This window comes from Staurois parvus, unplaced genomic scaffold, assembly GCF_062004578.1.
Source record: "Staurois parvus isolate SC_StPar_1 unplaced genomic scaffold, SC_StPar_1.0 ptg000159l, whole genome shotgun sequence".
Lineage (NCBI taxonomy): Eukaryota > Metazoa > Chordata > Amphibia > Anura > Ranidae > Staurois > Staurois parvus.
In genome coordinates, this window is record NW_028317955.1 from 3,969,132 (window position 1) to 3,985,639 (window position 16,508).

Here is a 16,508-nt window from a genome sequence, read left to right on the forward strand (position 1 = left end):
TGGGGTGAAGGGAGTGTTAAATGTACTAGCAGATTTAGACACACTAACATTGAAGTCAAACTATAGCAAAGACTGCAGTTCCACAAGCAATTACAGCAATAAAGTTTTTTTTTCTTTTGAGATAAAGGTTTTACATACATAAAACCTGATCATTGGAAGCACCCCTGTCAGTGGGAAATGGTTTGTCTTAACTTTGTAACGGCTACATTCGCATGGTAGCTTGTTTTGTTTAAAAACAACAGACTCACCAGGTGAAAATAAAGGGGAAAAAAGCCTAAAAAGAAAAATGTATGCAGCCATAACATGTAAGAATTTGTAAACTGCAATATAATACATGTTTGTTTTTGGGTTCATTACCGCTTTAAGGGCTCGTTCCCACTGTTATTGCTGCCCCACTCAGTTACATTATATACCATGAGCCGTATAGGGCCCTTTATTGTATAGTACAATGTACATCGCTTTATTAGAATTCAATATATCTCATTATCAGTAATTATTACAGTAATGTAGAAGATGATAAACAAGAATTCTAGCCTTGTATCTGGGACTTGTCAAAGTAAAGGGTCCTTCTGTCATCTGTCACTGCAATCATGCCTCTTATCTCTCTCCAAGCTAGCACTGAGCAGTGCGGAAAGGCAACAAGCATTATATTTCAATGGATGCCTTTGAGTTTTCCTCCTACACAGAGAAATCCATGCGTCATAATGAACAGCTGCATGGAACGACTTTATAAAAATTGGAGGAAAGAATACTGATAGCCGAACACTTTTCAAAGGTCAACACTCAATTATGATTAGTTTTTTTTTCCAAGGATATTTTCATAAATTATTTTTTTGTAAGCAGAACAAACAAAATAGTACCTATCCACTGCCAGCCCATTATTCTGCAAGCAACCAGAATTATCAGTCCACCCAACAGCAGCTTTTGATGATGTCCCCGAGGGCCAGTAGGGGGCCCCATGAGATGCCCCTGGTACCTTTTTCATAGGTTTTTTTGAGTTTGGGCAAGGACACAGGGGCCCCATGATCCCCTATTTCCCAGGGGTCCCATGAGTTGTCAGTCCGCCCCTGGTTGCAGCCAAGCCCTTAAGACAAGCCAGTCCCTTGTGTGGGGTTGATATCTTATCCCAACATCTGTTAAAGTGAATGTGTAGTGGATACTATCCTCACCTACCTTTTCCAGCTGTGGGTGCACCCAGGGGCGGACTGACTATTTGAAAACTCTGGCACCGCCCGAGGGCCTGGGGTCAGTAGGGGGCCCCATGAGATGCCCCTGGTACCTTTTTCATAGGCTTTTTTGAGTTTGGGCAAGGACACAGGGGTCCCATGATCCCCTATTGCCCGGGCGCCCCATGAGTTGTCAGTCCGCCCCTGGGTGCACCTTTAGTTACTTTTCCCACCATCTTGTTGGTCTCCCTGAAATCCTGAGGACTCCTGGACAGATACAAGTTTATCTGTTTCCTGCCCTCAGGAGTTCAGAGAGACCATGCCTAATGGGACAGCAATGACTGGGTATGTTAGCTGTCCCAGGTGGTGGGTCCTGTTTAGTTGTTCCCAGCATGCAGAATGCCAGATGAGAACATAAGAGCACACAGCTTCATCTTAAATCCTGGTCATGGTAGCTCCAGGATAGTCTCTTTCTTCTGGGCTTGGCTTGAATCTTCAACTGTCACCTTGTACACCCATTCCTGAGATTTCTGCAGCTACATGGCTATCCAGACCAGAGACTCCTCCTGCTTCTCACCTGTGGAGCCGGAGTTTGGAGATCCTTGCATTTAAACTCCTGGACTACCAGCTACCTGGACATCCAAACAAGAGACTCCTCCTGCCTCTCACTTGTGGAGATGGAGTCTGGAGATCCTTGCGATGAAACTCCTGGACTACCAGCTACAGCCAGCCTTCTTGTGAGAGAGGGAATCACACATATCTGTGTTTGCATAAAGCTGGCCATACATGGATCGTTTTTTTGTTTTGTTAAACCAGTGGGTTACATGAATAAAAAAACTGGCCTGATTCCCCCATCTACACATTGGTGGCTGGGCAAATCTTCCCCGCTTCTCTATTGCAATCTGACAGCGGTCATGGTGGTGGGTGGCCGCAGAATACTGTCCGTCCACTGAGGTGGCCCTGTATCTTCAGCTGCCTCCTTGTACCACCATCACTGGGACATCTGCAGCTACCTGGACATCCAGACTAGAGACTCCTCCTGTCTTCCACCTGTGGAGCCAGAGTCTGGAGATCCTTGTGGTGTTCCACCAAATGGAGCACCAGCTAGAGCTGGTCTCCTTTGTGAGAGAGGTGTTACTCCCCCCCCCTCCCCCAAGGAACTGCAAGTACCTGTGTTTGCACAAAGATGGCCTTACATGGGTCTTCAGCTGCCACCTTGTACACCCATCTCTGAGATTTATGCTGTTATCTGGACATCCAGACCAGGGACTCCTCCTGTCTCCCACCCATGGAGCCGGAGTCTGGAGGTCCTTGCGATGAAACACCTGGACTACCAGCTAGAGCCAGCCTCTTTATGAGAGAGGTGTTACTCCCCAGGGAACCACAAGTATCTGTGTTTGCATAAAGCTGCCCATACAAGGGTCATTTGTTTTTTGGTAAACTAGTGGGTTAAATGAAAAAAACTGAGCTTATTCCCCATCTACACATTGGTGAATTTTGTATTCTGATAGCAGTCATTATGGTGGGTGGCCTCAGAATACTGCCCTTCCACCGAAGCGGCCCTCTATCTTCAGCTGTCACCTTGTACCCCTATCCACAGGATTTCTGCAGGTACCTGGACATCCAGACCAGAGACTCCTCCTGCTTTCCACCTGTGGAGCCGGAGTTTGGAGATCCTTGCAATTAAACTCCTGGACTACCAGCTACCTGGACATCCATACAAGAGACTCCTCCTGCCTCCCACCTATGGAGCTGAAGTCTGGAGATCCTTGTGATTAAACACCTGGACTACCAGCTAGAGCCAGCCTCTGTGTGAGAGAGCTGTTACCCCCCCCAGGGAACAACAAGTACCTGTGTTTGCATAAAACTAGCCATACATAGGTCATTTTTTTTGGTTAAACCAGTGCGTTACATGAAAAAAAAACTGACCTGATTCCCCCATCTACACATTTGTGGATGGGCAAATATTTCCCGCTGAGCTACTGTATTCTGACAGCGGTCATGGTGGTAGGTGGCCCTAGAATACTGTCTTTCTACTGAGGTGGCCCTGTATCTTCAGTTGCCTCCTTGTACCACCATCACTGGGACTTCCGCAGCTACCTTGGTATCCAGACTAGAGACTCCTCCTGTCTACCATCTGTGGAGCCAGAGTCTGGAGATCCTTGTGGTGATCCACCTGGACCACCAGCTAGAGCTGGCCTCCTTGTGAGAGATCTGTTACCCCCCCAGGGAACCGCAAGTACCTCTGTTTGCATAAAACTAGCCATACATAGGTCATTTTTTTTTTGTTAAACCAGTGCGTTACACGAAAAAAAAAACTGACCTGATTCCCCCATCTACACATTGGTGGATGGGCAAATATTCCCCGCTGAGCTACTGTATTCTTACAGCGGTCATGGTGGTAGGTGGCCCTAGAATACTGTTCTTCTACTGAGGTGGCCCTGTATCTTCAGTTGCCTCCTTGTACCACCATCACTGGGACTTCCGCAGCTACCTGGGTATCCAGACTAGATACTCCTCCTGTCTACCATCTGTGGAGCCAGAGTCTGGAGATCCTTGTGGTGATCCACCTGGACCACCAGCTAGAGCTGGCCTCCTTGTGAGGGAGGTGTTACCCCCCCCCCCAGGGAGCCACAAGTACCTGTGGTTGCATAAAGCTGGTCATACATAGGTCAGTTTTCTGTTAAAGTAGTGGGTTAAAGAAAAAAAAACCTGACCCGATTCCCACATCTACATATTGGTGGACTGGCAAATCCTCCCCACTGCGCTGTTGTATTCTGACAGCAGGGAGACTTCCACGCTGTCAGAACACACAGATCAGCACTGCAATCCTTCGCCTACAGCACTGATCAAGTGGGTTTTATCCAACAGGGTGGTTGAACAGTAGTCGTTTGGTAGATCGACTTCTGTTCATCCACGGTGGCCATACATGGATCGAAGATCGGTCAGTCCCTGCTGAACTTGATGGATTTCAACCCATATATGGCCAGATTTAGGCTGAACTGTACTGTGCTGTTTATTACTTTTCATTTGTTCTTAGGGCTCATACATATTCTGGCCAATGGGATTCATAAAATGAAATGCTCAACACATCTAAATGCGTGTGCAAAAATGCTGCATTAGGCTGGCCATATATTATACAATTTTCTTGAGAATTTTGCTTTAGATTTACATTATAAGCGTCTATACAATCTGTTGATTCATTGGATTGCATGGTTGTAGGGGATATGTTATTACTTATGGCCAGGGGCGGACTGACAACTCATGGGCCCCCCGGGCAATAGGGGATCATGGGGCCCGTGTCCTTGCCCAAACTCAAAAAAGCCTATGAAAAAGGTACCAGACAGGGGCGGACTGACAACTCATGGGGCCCCCGGGCAATAGGGGATCACGGGGTCCCTGCCCAAACTCAAAAAAGCCTATGAAAAAGGTATCAGGCAGGGGCGGACTGACAACTCATGGGGCCCCCCGGGCAATAGGGGATCATGGGGCCCCTGTGTCCTTGCCCAAACTCAAAAAAGCCTATGATAAAGGTACCAGGCAGGGGCAGACTGACAACTCATGGGCCCCCCGGGCAATAGGGGATCATGGGGCCCCTGTGTCCTTGCCCAAACTCAAAAAAGCCTATGAAAAAGGTACCAGGGGCATCTCATGGGGCCCCCTACTGACACCGGGCCCTCGGGTAGTGCCCGAGTTTCCAAATGGTCAGTCTGCCCCTGCTTATGTCTAAAATAAATTGTCTGGTGGGAGGGTCTCTTTGAGTGCAGCCAGGAGCCCTTGGCTCTCTAATGTCATTACTGGGTCTCTGTGCTTCTCTATGGAATGCAGGTGGGAGGAGCCAGCAGGGTGCAGTACATAGCTTCCTGAAAACATCACACCACCCTGCCTTGGTGCTAATTGCAAGAGCCCTCAGCCCTGAAGCAAGCAGTGGGCTGGCTCTTGGGAGGAGTCATAAAAATATCTAAATGGCTTTCTGAGTTTGGAGGAGTGGGTGTTCCTAGGCAGACTTAGGAAATGTCCACATGTGACACCAAGCCACCACGAATAAAGTGAACTAAATGAATGAAGGGGATGGGTTGGCTGGGGAGGAAAGCGGTAGATGATGCTGGACGTCCTGCAAGCAAGAAGCGAAGAGGTCTACAGCTTTGCTCCAGCTTCTAATGCACACTGTGAGAAGCTTACAGTGTGCAGTGAAATCACAATAAGCATTTTCAGCACAAAAGAGGAGCCTGTACAACTGTACAAGACTGACAGTTCAGCTTTAAATGAACCTGAGTTGCTGAACTTTATTGAAGTGCCCATTACAGACCATCAGATTTGTAGCCAATAGGATCCTTTGTAAAATGATATGCCTGTGTGTGTGAGTCCTAAACCACTTCCTGTCTGGACACTTTCACCCCCTTCCTGACCAGGGCAATTTTCAGCTTTCAGCGCTATCACACTTTGAATGACAATTGCGCAGTCATGCAACACTGTACCCATATGAATTTTTTAGCATTTGTTTGAGACAGATAAAGCTTTATTTTGGTGGTATTTATTCACCGATTGCTATTTTTTTTGCTATTTAAATTAAGAAGTCCAAAAATTTTGAAAAAAAAGTGTATTTCTTTTAAAATTTTGCAAATAAATAGTATTTCATCATAAATCTTGGCCAAAATTTATTCTGTTGTATTTTTAGTAAAAAAAAAAATAACCCAAATTAGTTTATAACCAAAAATTATAATTTTTAAACATTTTTAATTTTTTTTTAATATTATATATTTTATTTTATTTTTTTACATACTGTCACCCTAGCAGTACAGTGTCACCATGGTGACACTGTACTACTTGTGGGGGGTGATGAAGATTTTTTTTTTTTCTACAGTGATTGCTTTTACACACATAAAGGCTGTAAAAGCAATCATTTCTCTTCTCTGACTGCATTCTTGCAGCCATTGAGAAATACTGTGAGAGCTGTGATTGGTCACAGCTTGTCACATGGTACAAGGCTGTTGTGAATAGTCTTGTACCATGTGACCTCTGTGATCATTCACAGATTTCACACGTAGTAAGCAATGATGTCACAAGTGACATCTTGCTTACTACTCTGCATGTGATCCCTGATTGGCTAATCAGTGATCACATGATTGGGACCTTGCACAGAGGTCCCATCCGACGATCGGTGTTTCACTGTGTCCGGAGGACACAGCAGGCACCGGAGCACGCACAAGCAGGGTGCGGGGAGGCCGTTTATAAACGGCCACCCGACCTTGCAGTGCCACCGTCCGTCTGGTGGTTAAAGAGGTATTAAAACTCAAAACCAAAATGTAATCTATTTCAGCTTACCAATCATTGGACGTGATGGCTGCATTTGTTTTCTTTTTCCTTCTGTTTTCCCCTGGTGAGCTGTCCAGTAACACACCTCCTGCATTAGGGCGCCCCCACTCTGGATGAAGAAGCAACAGAGACACCTTTGGACAGCAGCATTGTCAGTCTATGGGCTGGAGGTGTTAGATGTACTAGCGGATTTAAATGCACTAACAAACTAAAGCCAAGCTCCAGCTCACGCTTTATAAACAGTTACCGCAGATAAAGAAGATCATTGTAAGCACCCCTGTCAGTGTTACATGGTTTGTCTCAACAGTCTAGCTGCTACATCTGCTAGATAGCGTGTTCTGTTGAAAAACAACAGACATACTGGATGGATCAGCAAGTGAAAATTAAGGAAAGAAAGCCTAAAAAAGAAAACGAATGCAGCCAGCACAGCTAAGAATTGGTAAGCTGCAATGTAATAAATGTTTGCTTTTGGGTTTTATAGCGCTTTAATGCAGATAGTTTGTCCTGGCTGGAATTTGTCCAAGGACCCCGGTGCTGCAAGTGCGACCCACTAAAGTGCATTTTCCTTTTAATTGCTACAAAATAATTGGAGTACACGAGCCGTGAAATGTACCAGAACGACCTCCGCTGTTTTCCGTATCGGTCTGCACTGCCCCTTGGCACAATGTCTGTATTATCCGGTCAGTAGACTTGTCTCCGGCTGTCATTATGGGAGTCAGGCTGACAGTCCTTGTCACCCTCTCTGAGCTGCTGTCCCAGAACAATGCAATAGAAGGCAAGCTGATAGGATAAAGTAACACAACGTTCCATTCTCTGGAAACTTACCCGTGACGTCACTGCGTCCTCCAGCAGTCCGGCAGGTGCCAGGTACCCGGGGCCCCTCCGCTCTCAGTAGTGTGACAGCAGCAGCTGCCTGAGAAATGACCAGTCCCAGGGCCCCCTCCTCTCTTGTCATTACTAGTCCCCCGCCTGCTCCTTCCATGCGTTTCACCTCATCTCCCTCCAGTGCCCAGCTTCCTCTCCTCCTCCCTCTCCTTTTATCTTCTCTCCAGCCAAGCCATTCCACTTGCCTTCCTTCACATTCTTCAGCTGCACTTTACCAGCCTGTTATCTGCCTTCCAGCCACCAAGGGGAGCTATTTTATAAACAGATATTAACCACTTGACCTCCAGAGGATTTACCCCCTTTAATGACCAGGCCTCTTTTTGCTACTCGGCGCTGCACTAATTCAACTGATAATTACGCGGTCATGCAATGCTGCACCCAAACGAAATTTACATCCTTTTTTTTCACACAAATAGAGCTTTCTTTCTGTGTAATTTGATCACCTGTGCGCTTTTTATTTTTCACGCTATAAACAAAAAAAGGCCAAAAATTTTGAAGAAAAACAATATTTTTTACTTTCAGCTATAAAAAATATATAGTAAACTCAAAGTTGGTTATAAATTTAGGCCAAAATGTATTCTGCTACATGTTTTTGGTAAAAAAAATCCCAATAAGTGTATATTGATTGCTTTGTGTGGAAGTTATAGCGTCTACAAACTATGGTATAAATACTGCAATTTACGCCATTTTTCTGCTATACAGCGCTGCGCTAGTTTAACGAACAATTGCGCGGTCATGCAATACGATACATAAATTAAATTTACATCCTTTTTTTCCCCACAGATTGAACTTTCTTTTGGTGGTATTTGATTGCTTGTGCGGTTTTTATTTTTTGCGCTATAAAAAAAAAGGCTGACAATTTTGAGGAAAAAAAAACAATATTTTGGACTTTTTGCTATAAAACATGTCCAGTAAAAAAAATGCAAAAATCAAATTTAGTCATAAATTTCTGCCAAAATGCATTCTGCGACATGTCTTTGCTAAAAAAAAAACCCAATACGTGTAAATTAATTGGTTTACGTGAAAGTTATAGCGTTTACAAATGGCGGGAAAGATACTGGGATTTTTAGTTTTTTTTTTATACTAATAATGGCGGTGATCAGCGAATTATGGCGGCGATCAGGGACTTATGGCAGCGACCAGCGACTTATGGCGGGACTGCGGCGGACATTCTGACATTGGGGGGTACTGACTTTGGGTCACTGACATCCCCAAAAACACTAATACAGTGATCAGTGCAAAAAAAAAAAAACTGACACTGTACTAATGGCAATGGGGAGGAAGGGGTTAACTTTATTTTGCAGGGAAAGGTTATAGGAGTGAGGGGAGTGTTTTACTAGGGGGCGGGGGTGTGAACTGGGCGGGACAAGGCTGATCGAGAAAGAGAAACTGTTCTTTCTCGATCAGCTCATCCTCGAGCTGACAGGGAAGTGACAGACAGCACAGCTACTTCAGCTGTGCTGTCTGTCACTGTTTGCCGCTGATCGCCGGGACATAGCCGCTAAGGACAGGCTGTGACCCGGCGACTCACATCTGCGGTGATGATTGGCGGGACAGATAGGGCAGCGGCGCGCCTCGCGCGTGCCCCCTATTTATAACGTGGTTTTGCCTGCCAGTGCCGCCCTGCCGCCGTATATCTACAGTGGCTGGGCGGCAAGTGGTTAAGGGCTCATTCACTCCATGTTGAGCCGCGTTCATCTGCATAGATCATCACAAGGAAACATAGAAAACAAATGTTTGCTATGTGCCCTGGTAATTCCATACATGTGTGCCCTGTATAAAACTGCAACATGTATGCAGTTTTATGCAGCACAACTTCCAGCAACACAGCACATAATATATCTTATATTTTGTACTATGCAAACTGTTGGTGCTATGTGAAACCTGAATTATTATTATTATACAGGATTTATATAGCGCCAACAGTTTGCTCAGCGCTTTACAATATAACGGGGGACAATACAGCAACAATACAGTTCAATACAAGAGGGATAGGAGGGCCCTGCTCCTTGGAGCTTACAATCTAAGAGGGAGGGGCTAGTGGTACAAAAGGTAATAACTGTGGGGGATGGACTGGTAGGAGAAATAGGAGATTCCATTATTAGCTGAAGGCAGGATAGGCTTCCCTGAAGAGAGAGGTTTTTAGAGATTGTCTAAAAGTGAGCAGAGTAGGCGATAGTCTGAAAAATTGGGGTAGAGAGTTCCAGAGGATGGGGGAAGGCTTTGGAGAAGTCCTGGAGACGAGCATGAGAGGAGGAGACAAGGGAGCTAGAGAGGAGGAGGTCGTGCGAGGAGCGGAGAGTATTAATAATAATATTATATTACATTACACATACAGTATTATATATTATAATTATATAATTTTAATATTATAATTTTATAATGATATTATATATATATATACACTATATTGTCAAAAGTATTGGTCAGCCTGCCTTTACACACACATGAACTTTAATGGCACCCCAATCTTAGTCCGTAGGGTTCAATATTGAGTTGGCCCCGCCCTTTACAGCTATAACAGTTTCAACTCTTCTGGGAAGGCCGTCCACAAGGTTTAGGAGGGTGTCTATGGGAATGTTTGACCACTCTTCCAGAAGCACATTTGTGAGGTCAGCACTGATGTCGGGGGAGGAGGCCTGGCTCACAGTCTCAGCTCTAATTCATCCCAAAGGTGTTCTATCAGGTTGAGGTCAGGACTCTGTGCAGGCCAGTCAAGTTCCTCCACCCCAAACTCGCTCATCCATGTCTTTAGGGACCTTGCTTTGTACACTGGTGCGCAGTCATGTTGGAACAGGAAGGGGCCATCCCCAAACTGTTCCCACAAAGTTGTGGGCATGGAATTGTCCAAAATGTCTTGGTATGATGATACCTTAAGAGTCCACTTCACTGGAACTAAGGGGCCAAGCCCAACCCCTGAAAAACAACCCCACACCGTAATCCCCCCTCCACCAAACTTTACACTTGGCACAATGCAGTCAGGCAAGTACCATTCTCCTGGCAATTGCCAAACCCAGACATGTCCATCAGATAGCCAGACAGAGAAGTGTGATTGGTCACTCTAGAGTCCAGTGGTGGCGTGCTTTACACCACTGCATCCGACACTTTGCATTGCACTTGGTGATGTAAGACTTGGATGCAGCTGCTTGGCCATGTAAACCCATTCCATGAAGCTCTCTACACACTGTTGTGCTAATCTGAAGGCCACACCAAGTTTGGAGGTCTTTAGCTATTGACTCTGCAGACAGTTGGCGACTTCTGCGCACTGTGCGCTTCAGCATGCGCTGACCAAGCTCTGTCATTTTACGTGGCCTACCACTTGGTGGCTGAGTTGCTGTTGTTCCCAGCAGGGGTGGACTGATCATTTGGAAACTCGGGCACTGCCCGAGGGCCTGGGGTCAGTAGGGGGCCCCATGAGATGCCCCTGGTATGTTTTTCATAGGCTTTTTTGAGTTTGGGCAAGGACACAGGGGCCCCATGATGCCCTATTGCCCGGGGGCCCCATGAGTTGTCAGTCCGCCCCTGGTTCCCAGTTACTTCCACTTTGTTATAATACCACTGACAGATGAGTGTGGAATATTTAGTAGCAAAGAAATGTCACAGAAGGACTTATTGCACAGGTGGCAACCTATCACGGGACCACGCTTGAATTCACTGAGCTCCTGAGAGTGACCCATTCTTTCACAAATGTTTGTAGAAGCAGTCTGCATGCCTAGGGGCTTTATTTTATATACCTGTGACTATGGAGGTGATTGGAACACCTGAATCCAATGAATTGGAGGGTTGGCCCAATAACTGTACTTTTAATAATATAGTGTCTATCTATCTACTGACCACTTTATTAGGTACACCTGTTCAACTGCTTGGTAACACAAATTGCTAATCAGCCAATCACATGGCAGCAACTCAATGCATTTAGGCATCTAGAAGTGGTGAAGACGATTTGCTGAAGTTCAAACCGAGCATCAGAATGGGGCATAAAGGGAATTTAAATGACTTTGAACATGGCATGGTTGTTGGTGCCAGACAGGCCGGTCTGAGTATTTCAAAAACTGCTGATCTGCTGGGATTTTCATGCACAACAATCTCTAGTGTTTACAGAGAATGGTCCGAAAAAGAGAAAATATCCAGTGACAGGCAGTTGTGTGGACGAAAATGCCTTGTTGATGTCAGAGGAGAATGGGCAGACTGGTTTGAGATGATAGAAAGGCAACAGTAACTCATGTCAATATGGACCAAAATCTCTGAGGAATGTTTCCAACACTTTGTTGAATCTATGCCATGAAGAATGAAAGCAGTTCTGAAGGCAAAAGGGGGTCCAACCCGGTACTAGCAAGGTGTACCTAATAAAGTTCAGCTGTAAAGTGGGAGCCAACTTCCACTGGACACTTGTACCTACAGGTAAGTGTATAATAAAGCTTACCTGTAGGTAGAAGGAATATCTCCTAAACATGGCCCTGCAGCGGGTGACGTCACTGGCACATGCTCTCTGTGTCACTGCCGAGGCTCCTGCACGCATGCGCGGGAGTGACGTCATCGCGGCTCGGCCATTCAGGTGGCCAGAGCTCGCAAACCTGGAAGGACAACCAGATGAAGATGGAAGCCCTGACAGTGATGACAGCATGTGGCTGGAGGGCTTCATTCTAAGGTAAGTCCAAGGTAAGTGCTAGTATGTGATACATACTAGTACTTTATGCCTTTACCTTGTAGGGAGAAGGTTTTTTTTTTCGGTTTCAACAGCAAACTTCCCATAAAATGAGATTATATGTGCATTTAACATATGTGATGCATGTTATTCACCTGTAAATGCTTCCCTTGTATAGACATCCAAAATCTCTGAGAATGCCTCTGGATGCCGCCATCTTGGATGTGATGTCACCAGCCCCGGCAGAGTCAGAGTTGGCACTCAGTGGACACTCTATAGTATTTCCCTTCACTCCATTCCAGGCATCTACACAGCCAGTAATTAGACACAACCAGAAGAGGAGAGGGTTATGATGTACAAGAAGGTAGGGGGCTGTGCTATGGAATTGTCTCTCCTGGAAGAGTCACATTTTCTAGTGAGTTCAACAGCACAGTGCAAGTGAATAAATAATCATTTATGGAAAGGTAAGCATTGCACTCAGCATTTAACACCCCTGATTTTTCTGCACTTTTACCTGCAGATGTTTAGGATAGTGACGTAGTCTCTTTATGTAGGTGTCAAATATAATAAAGCATAACTTCAGCTAAGCTTTGCCTCTGTGTAGGAACTTCCTGAAATAAAGACCAGTCACTGCTGCTCTCTCAACTTGTGCAGGGTGACTGGTCTGGTCTCCGCCCCTTCCTATACCTGGGTAATATCTGGCTTTACAAAGGCATTCGATGCTCACAAAGAGGATTTATATCCTTAGAGGTTTTTAAGGAATACATATTTAATATGTATATTTAAATGACTGTGTCTGGAATTCAGCTTTAACCCTTTCACTGCTACCAACACCTTATGTCAGTGGTAGTAGGGGAGTGTGTGACACCCAGTAATGTGTGTAGATTTCTATATTTCACAAGCTGACTGTTGGATTTCTGATTAAAGCAGAGTTCCACCTACAGAAAAAAAAAATGTAACTGCTGACTTTTAAAATACAGCCACTTACCTGTCCCTCCATCCAGCGGTGTCCTCACCACTGCTGGTTTGATTGGCCAACTTCTCTCCTTGGCGCCGTCATCTTCAGTGTGGCGACTCGGCTGTGATAGCTTGCGGTTTCACAGCCGGGTGCCCACTGCGCATGCGCGAGAAGCGCTGCGCTTTGTGAATGGTCCTGTAGTCTTCTGGGACCTGTCACGTGTCCCAGAAGACTACTGGTAGGGAGGGGGGAGGACAACATCTGCTTCCGATCGCCTAGGCGATTGCAGCGGAAGTGGGAGCGGGTACCTGTTAAATTCGGGTACCCGATCCCCAAAGGTGTCAATCCTTAATGGGGAGCGGGGGACAAAGGCTTAAAGCAGACCTTCCCCTTTTGGGTGGAGCTCTGCTTTAAAATGATCAGGCAGCTATACAATGTTCACTGACTCCTGGAAGTGTGCACCTCCCCCCCCCCCCATTCTTGCCATGCTTCATAGGCTTAAATGTCTCACCTGTGAGCCCAGCACCCGCATGGTCGGAGACCAGCGAACATCCGCTCACTGATCTCCCCTAGCTACAAAAAATCATGAAGCAACGTGTACAGCACCACTTCCTTTTTCAGGCATCACCTTTATCAATGGATCACAGATGAGGCACCAAGGGTCTAAAAGACCCCTGATGTATCATGAAGGAGAACCTGTTACAAAGACAATATATACCATAGGTGAGTATTGGTCCCTTGTATGATATAAATAAAGTTTTTGTGAAAATAAAAAGTGTCAAAAAATAAAGTTACACCAAGGCACCCAACTACCCCCCCTCCAAAAAAAATTGTTAAGATTGCTCCCTCCCCACATACAGACAGGAGAGTGGGAGCAATAATTCTAGGCCTATTATTCATGATTAAGACCAGGTTCACACTAATGCGGTGCGGGAAATGCTGCGAATCCTGTGCGTTTCCCGCACCGCATTGCAATTCCATGCGATCTGCTGCGGGGTCAATGTTAGATTAATTGCACCCAGAAATAGAGTGGAAAACGCAGTGCGATTGCCAGAAATTGCATAGCATGGGTGAGAACACCCATGCGATGCAAATCAGGCGCAGGTAATAAAAAGGGTCCGGCACCTTTTTGGTGCGGATGCGATTTGAACCATAGAAAATGTTTACCGTGGAACACCACATGCAATTTGCACAGAAATCGCACTGCATACCTGTGCGAATTGCATGCGATGTCCGTGCGGCGCGATTCCTGTGCAAATTACATGGGGTGTTCCGCGCCGCATTAGCGCAAACCCGCTCTAACTCTACACTGGTGACCCGTAGGGGCTTTTAAAGTGTCGTCCATGGAAAATATAGGTTGCCAAAGTTCAGTATCGTTTTATGGACACAATTTCACAGCTTGGCATGTTGGTTATCTCTTTACTCGGCGCAACCTCATCTTTTATAATTGACCAAAAAATAGGTAATATATTGCGTTTCGTGAACTTTTGTGTATTTTCTACTGAAAATGTGTGCTACACAAATATCTGACATATTTTTATGCGACATAAAAGACTGGAACTACCGCTATTATATTCTCCAGGGTCTCTGCTTTCAGAAAATAAATCATGTTTACAGGTTTTTACGTAATCCTCAGGTCTAAAATGATTTCTTATACGTGTCCAAAAAAAAAAAACTCAAAAAAGGCCCCGGCAGTGAAAGGGTTAAGGCTACTGGTCTACGCCGCTCTTACATTCTTGGAGCCCCTCAGAGGAGAGTATTAAAGGAGATCTAAACCCACCACATTCTTTTCCATGTCGGAGAGCTGTAGCAGATTTGAAAACAAAATTAAAGGGGATGTAATACTAATCCCTAAAATCTCAGATAAGCTTTAACATGTTAATATCATTTCAAAACGCATTTTCCATCGTTTTAAATCGGCAGCTTTCATTAAATGAATACCTGGTGTTTCTTCCCTAATGGTCCTTGTTCAGATGTCTTCTGCTATAGGGTGAAAGAGGACCGTCGCTGCCTCCCGATGGTGCCTCATCTTGTCACATGAGCTTCCGATGGAGGCTGCAAGTGAGCGTTTTCAAATCCCACTGTGCCGACGCGATCCGCCGTTGTCACCATCGGGAAAACCCACCCTAAGAAATGCCTTGCAGTCATTATTGTAGTTCATGTATACAGCAAGTGACTGCAAAAAGGCTGTGGGAGATCAGCAGCACTGCGATTTAACAAAGGGTGAAAAAAAGTAAATACAAGTATTTTATTTGAAAAAAAATGTTTATACACTGCGTAACCTCTTGGAGCCAGCCGAGCAGCCGCACATTTGCGTTCTGTTAAAAAAAACATGTGCTGAGAGTGCACGCCCTGCGTGCTCCCAGCACACACGTTCGGTACTCACGGAAAGGTCCCGATCTCCCCTTTCGATTGGGACCTTTCTTGATCATTAGACCACCGTGCCAGCGAATCACGGCGATCAGCTGACCCTAAAACCCTGCCTGGCTTCTGGAACCCTTAAAGGGCCGGAAGGTGCCAGTGCCAAGGGGTTGAGCAAAAGGGCTTGTCCACATGCCTGCTTTTACTGCCCCCCATGGCCACACATGTGAATAAGCTCTTCATTCAGTTGTGGTTTAACCGCTTCCCTTCTGCACTATAGAAGAAGTACTGCTACAAGCCGGCACGGGTGCGCAAAATCACATATATATACGTGATTTGCATTTCTTCCCTATCCGTGCTGCCATTGGTGGCTACAGATGTCAATCACCGGGTCCCGGCCGGAGATTCCCCGCCAACACCTGGCGATCACCGAGTAACACTGACAGGGGAGAGACCTGTGTGTAAACAACCCAGGTCTCTCCTGCCAGCAAGGACATTGTCAGGGCCTGGACTTGAACCTGGGACTTCTACTGTGTCAGGCAGTAACTCTACTCACTGAGCTACCTAGGATGCTGGACAACACTTTGCCTCATCTATTGGATAATCCTGCCTTGTGCCTTGTTTGCTCTTGAACCTTGAACTCCTTGCTCCTCCCATGAACTTCCTATATAAGCCATGTCCTTGGACTTCCTCCTTGCCAGATTATTGTGCCTTTCCAGCCAATATCCTGCTACTGTTCCTGCTGCTGTATACACCTCCGCTACTGACCTTTGGCTTGTTCCTGACCACGATTGATCTGCTACCATTTGTGACCGACCCTTGGCTTGTGACCGACTCTGCTTTCGTCTGATCCCTAACCTGTTGATCCGCTATTGGTTCCCAGTCTGCTCATTCCCTGGTGGGGTGATCCTGAGATCTGCGACCTGGTATTAACACGCAGCCCAATCCATCTCCACCATTAGGAGCTCTGGTGAATACCGGTTAATACTTAGACCCCGCACCTCAGGTGAGCCTGCGTCATTCCCAGGGGGATCCACTGGTGTACCTATCCTGCTGGTTCCAGGTAAGCCTTTTACTGCTATAGCAACTGGTCTCTGAACCTGACCTTACACCGTGACAGAATAATCTGGCCCACACATGGAGGCCGCTATAGCAAATGCCATGGCTCCTGTCAGGC

The 16,508-nt window shown here is 45.9% G+C and overlaps 1 protein-coding gene across 1 annotated transcript in view; it reads right to left on the reverse strand.

Annotated features, from left to right (window-relative positions):
- PPFIBP2 (PPFIB scaffold protein 2) overlaps positions 1-7,442 on the reverse strand; it is a 297,974-nt gene extending 290,532 nt beyond the window's left edge. The window contains exon 1 of the mRNA XM_089675856.1: positions 7,308-7,442. The gene's annotated coding sequence lies outside the window, so the exon portion shown is untranslated. The remainder of the gene's footprint in view (positions 1-7,307) is intronic.
- Positions 7,443-16,508: the final 9,066 nt, after the last annotated feature.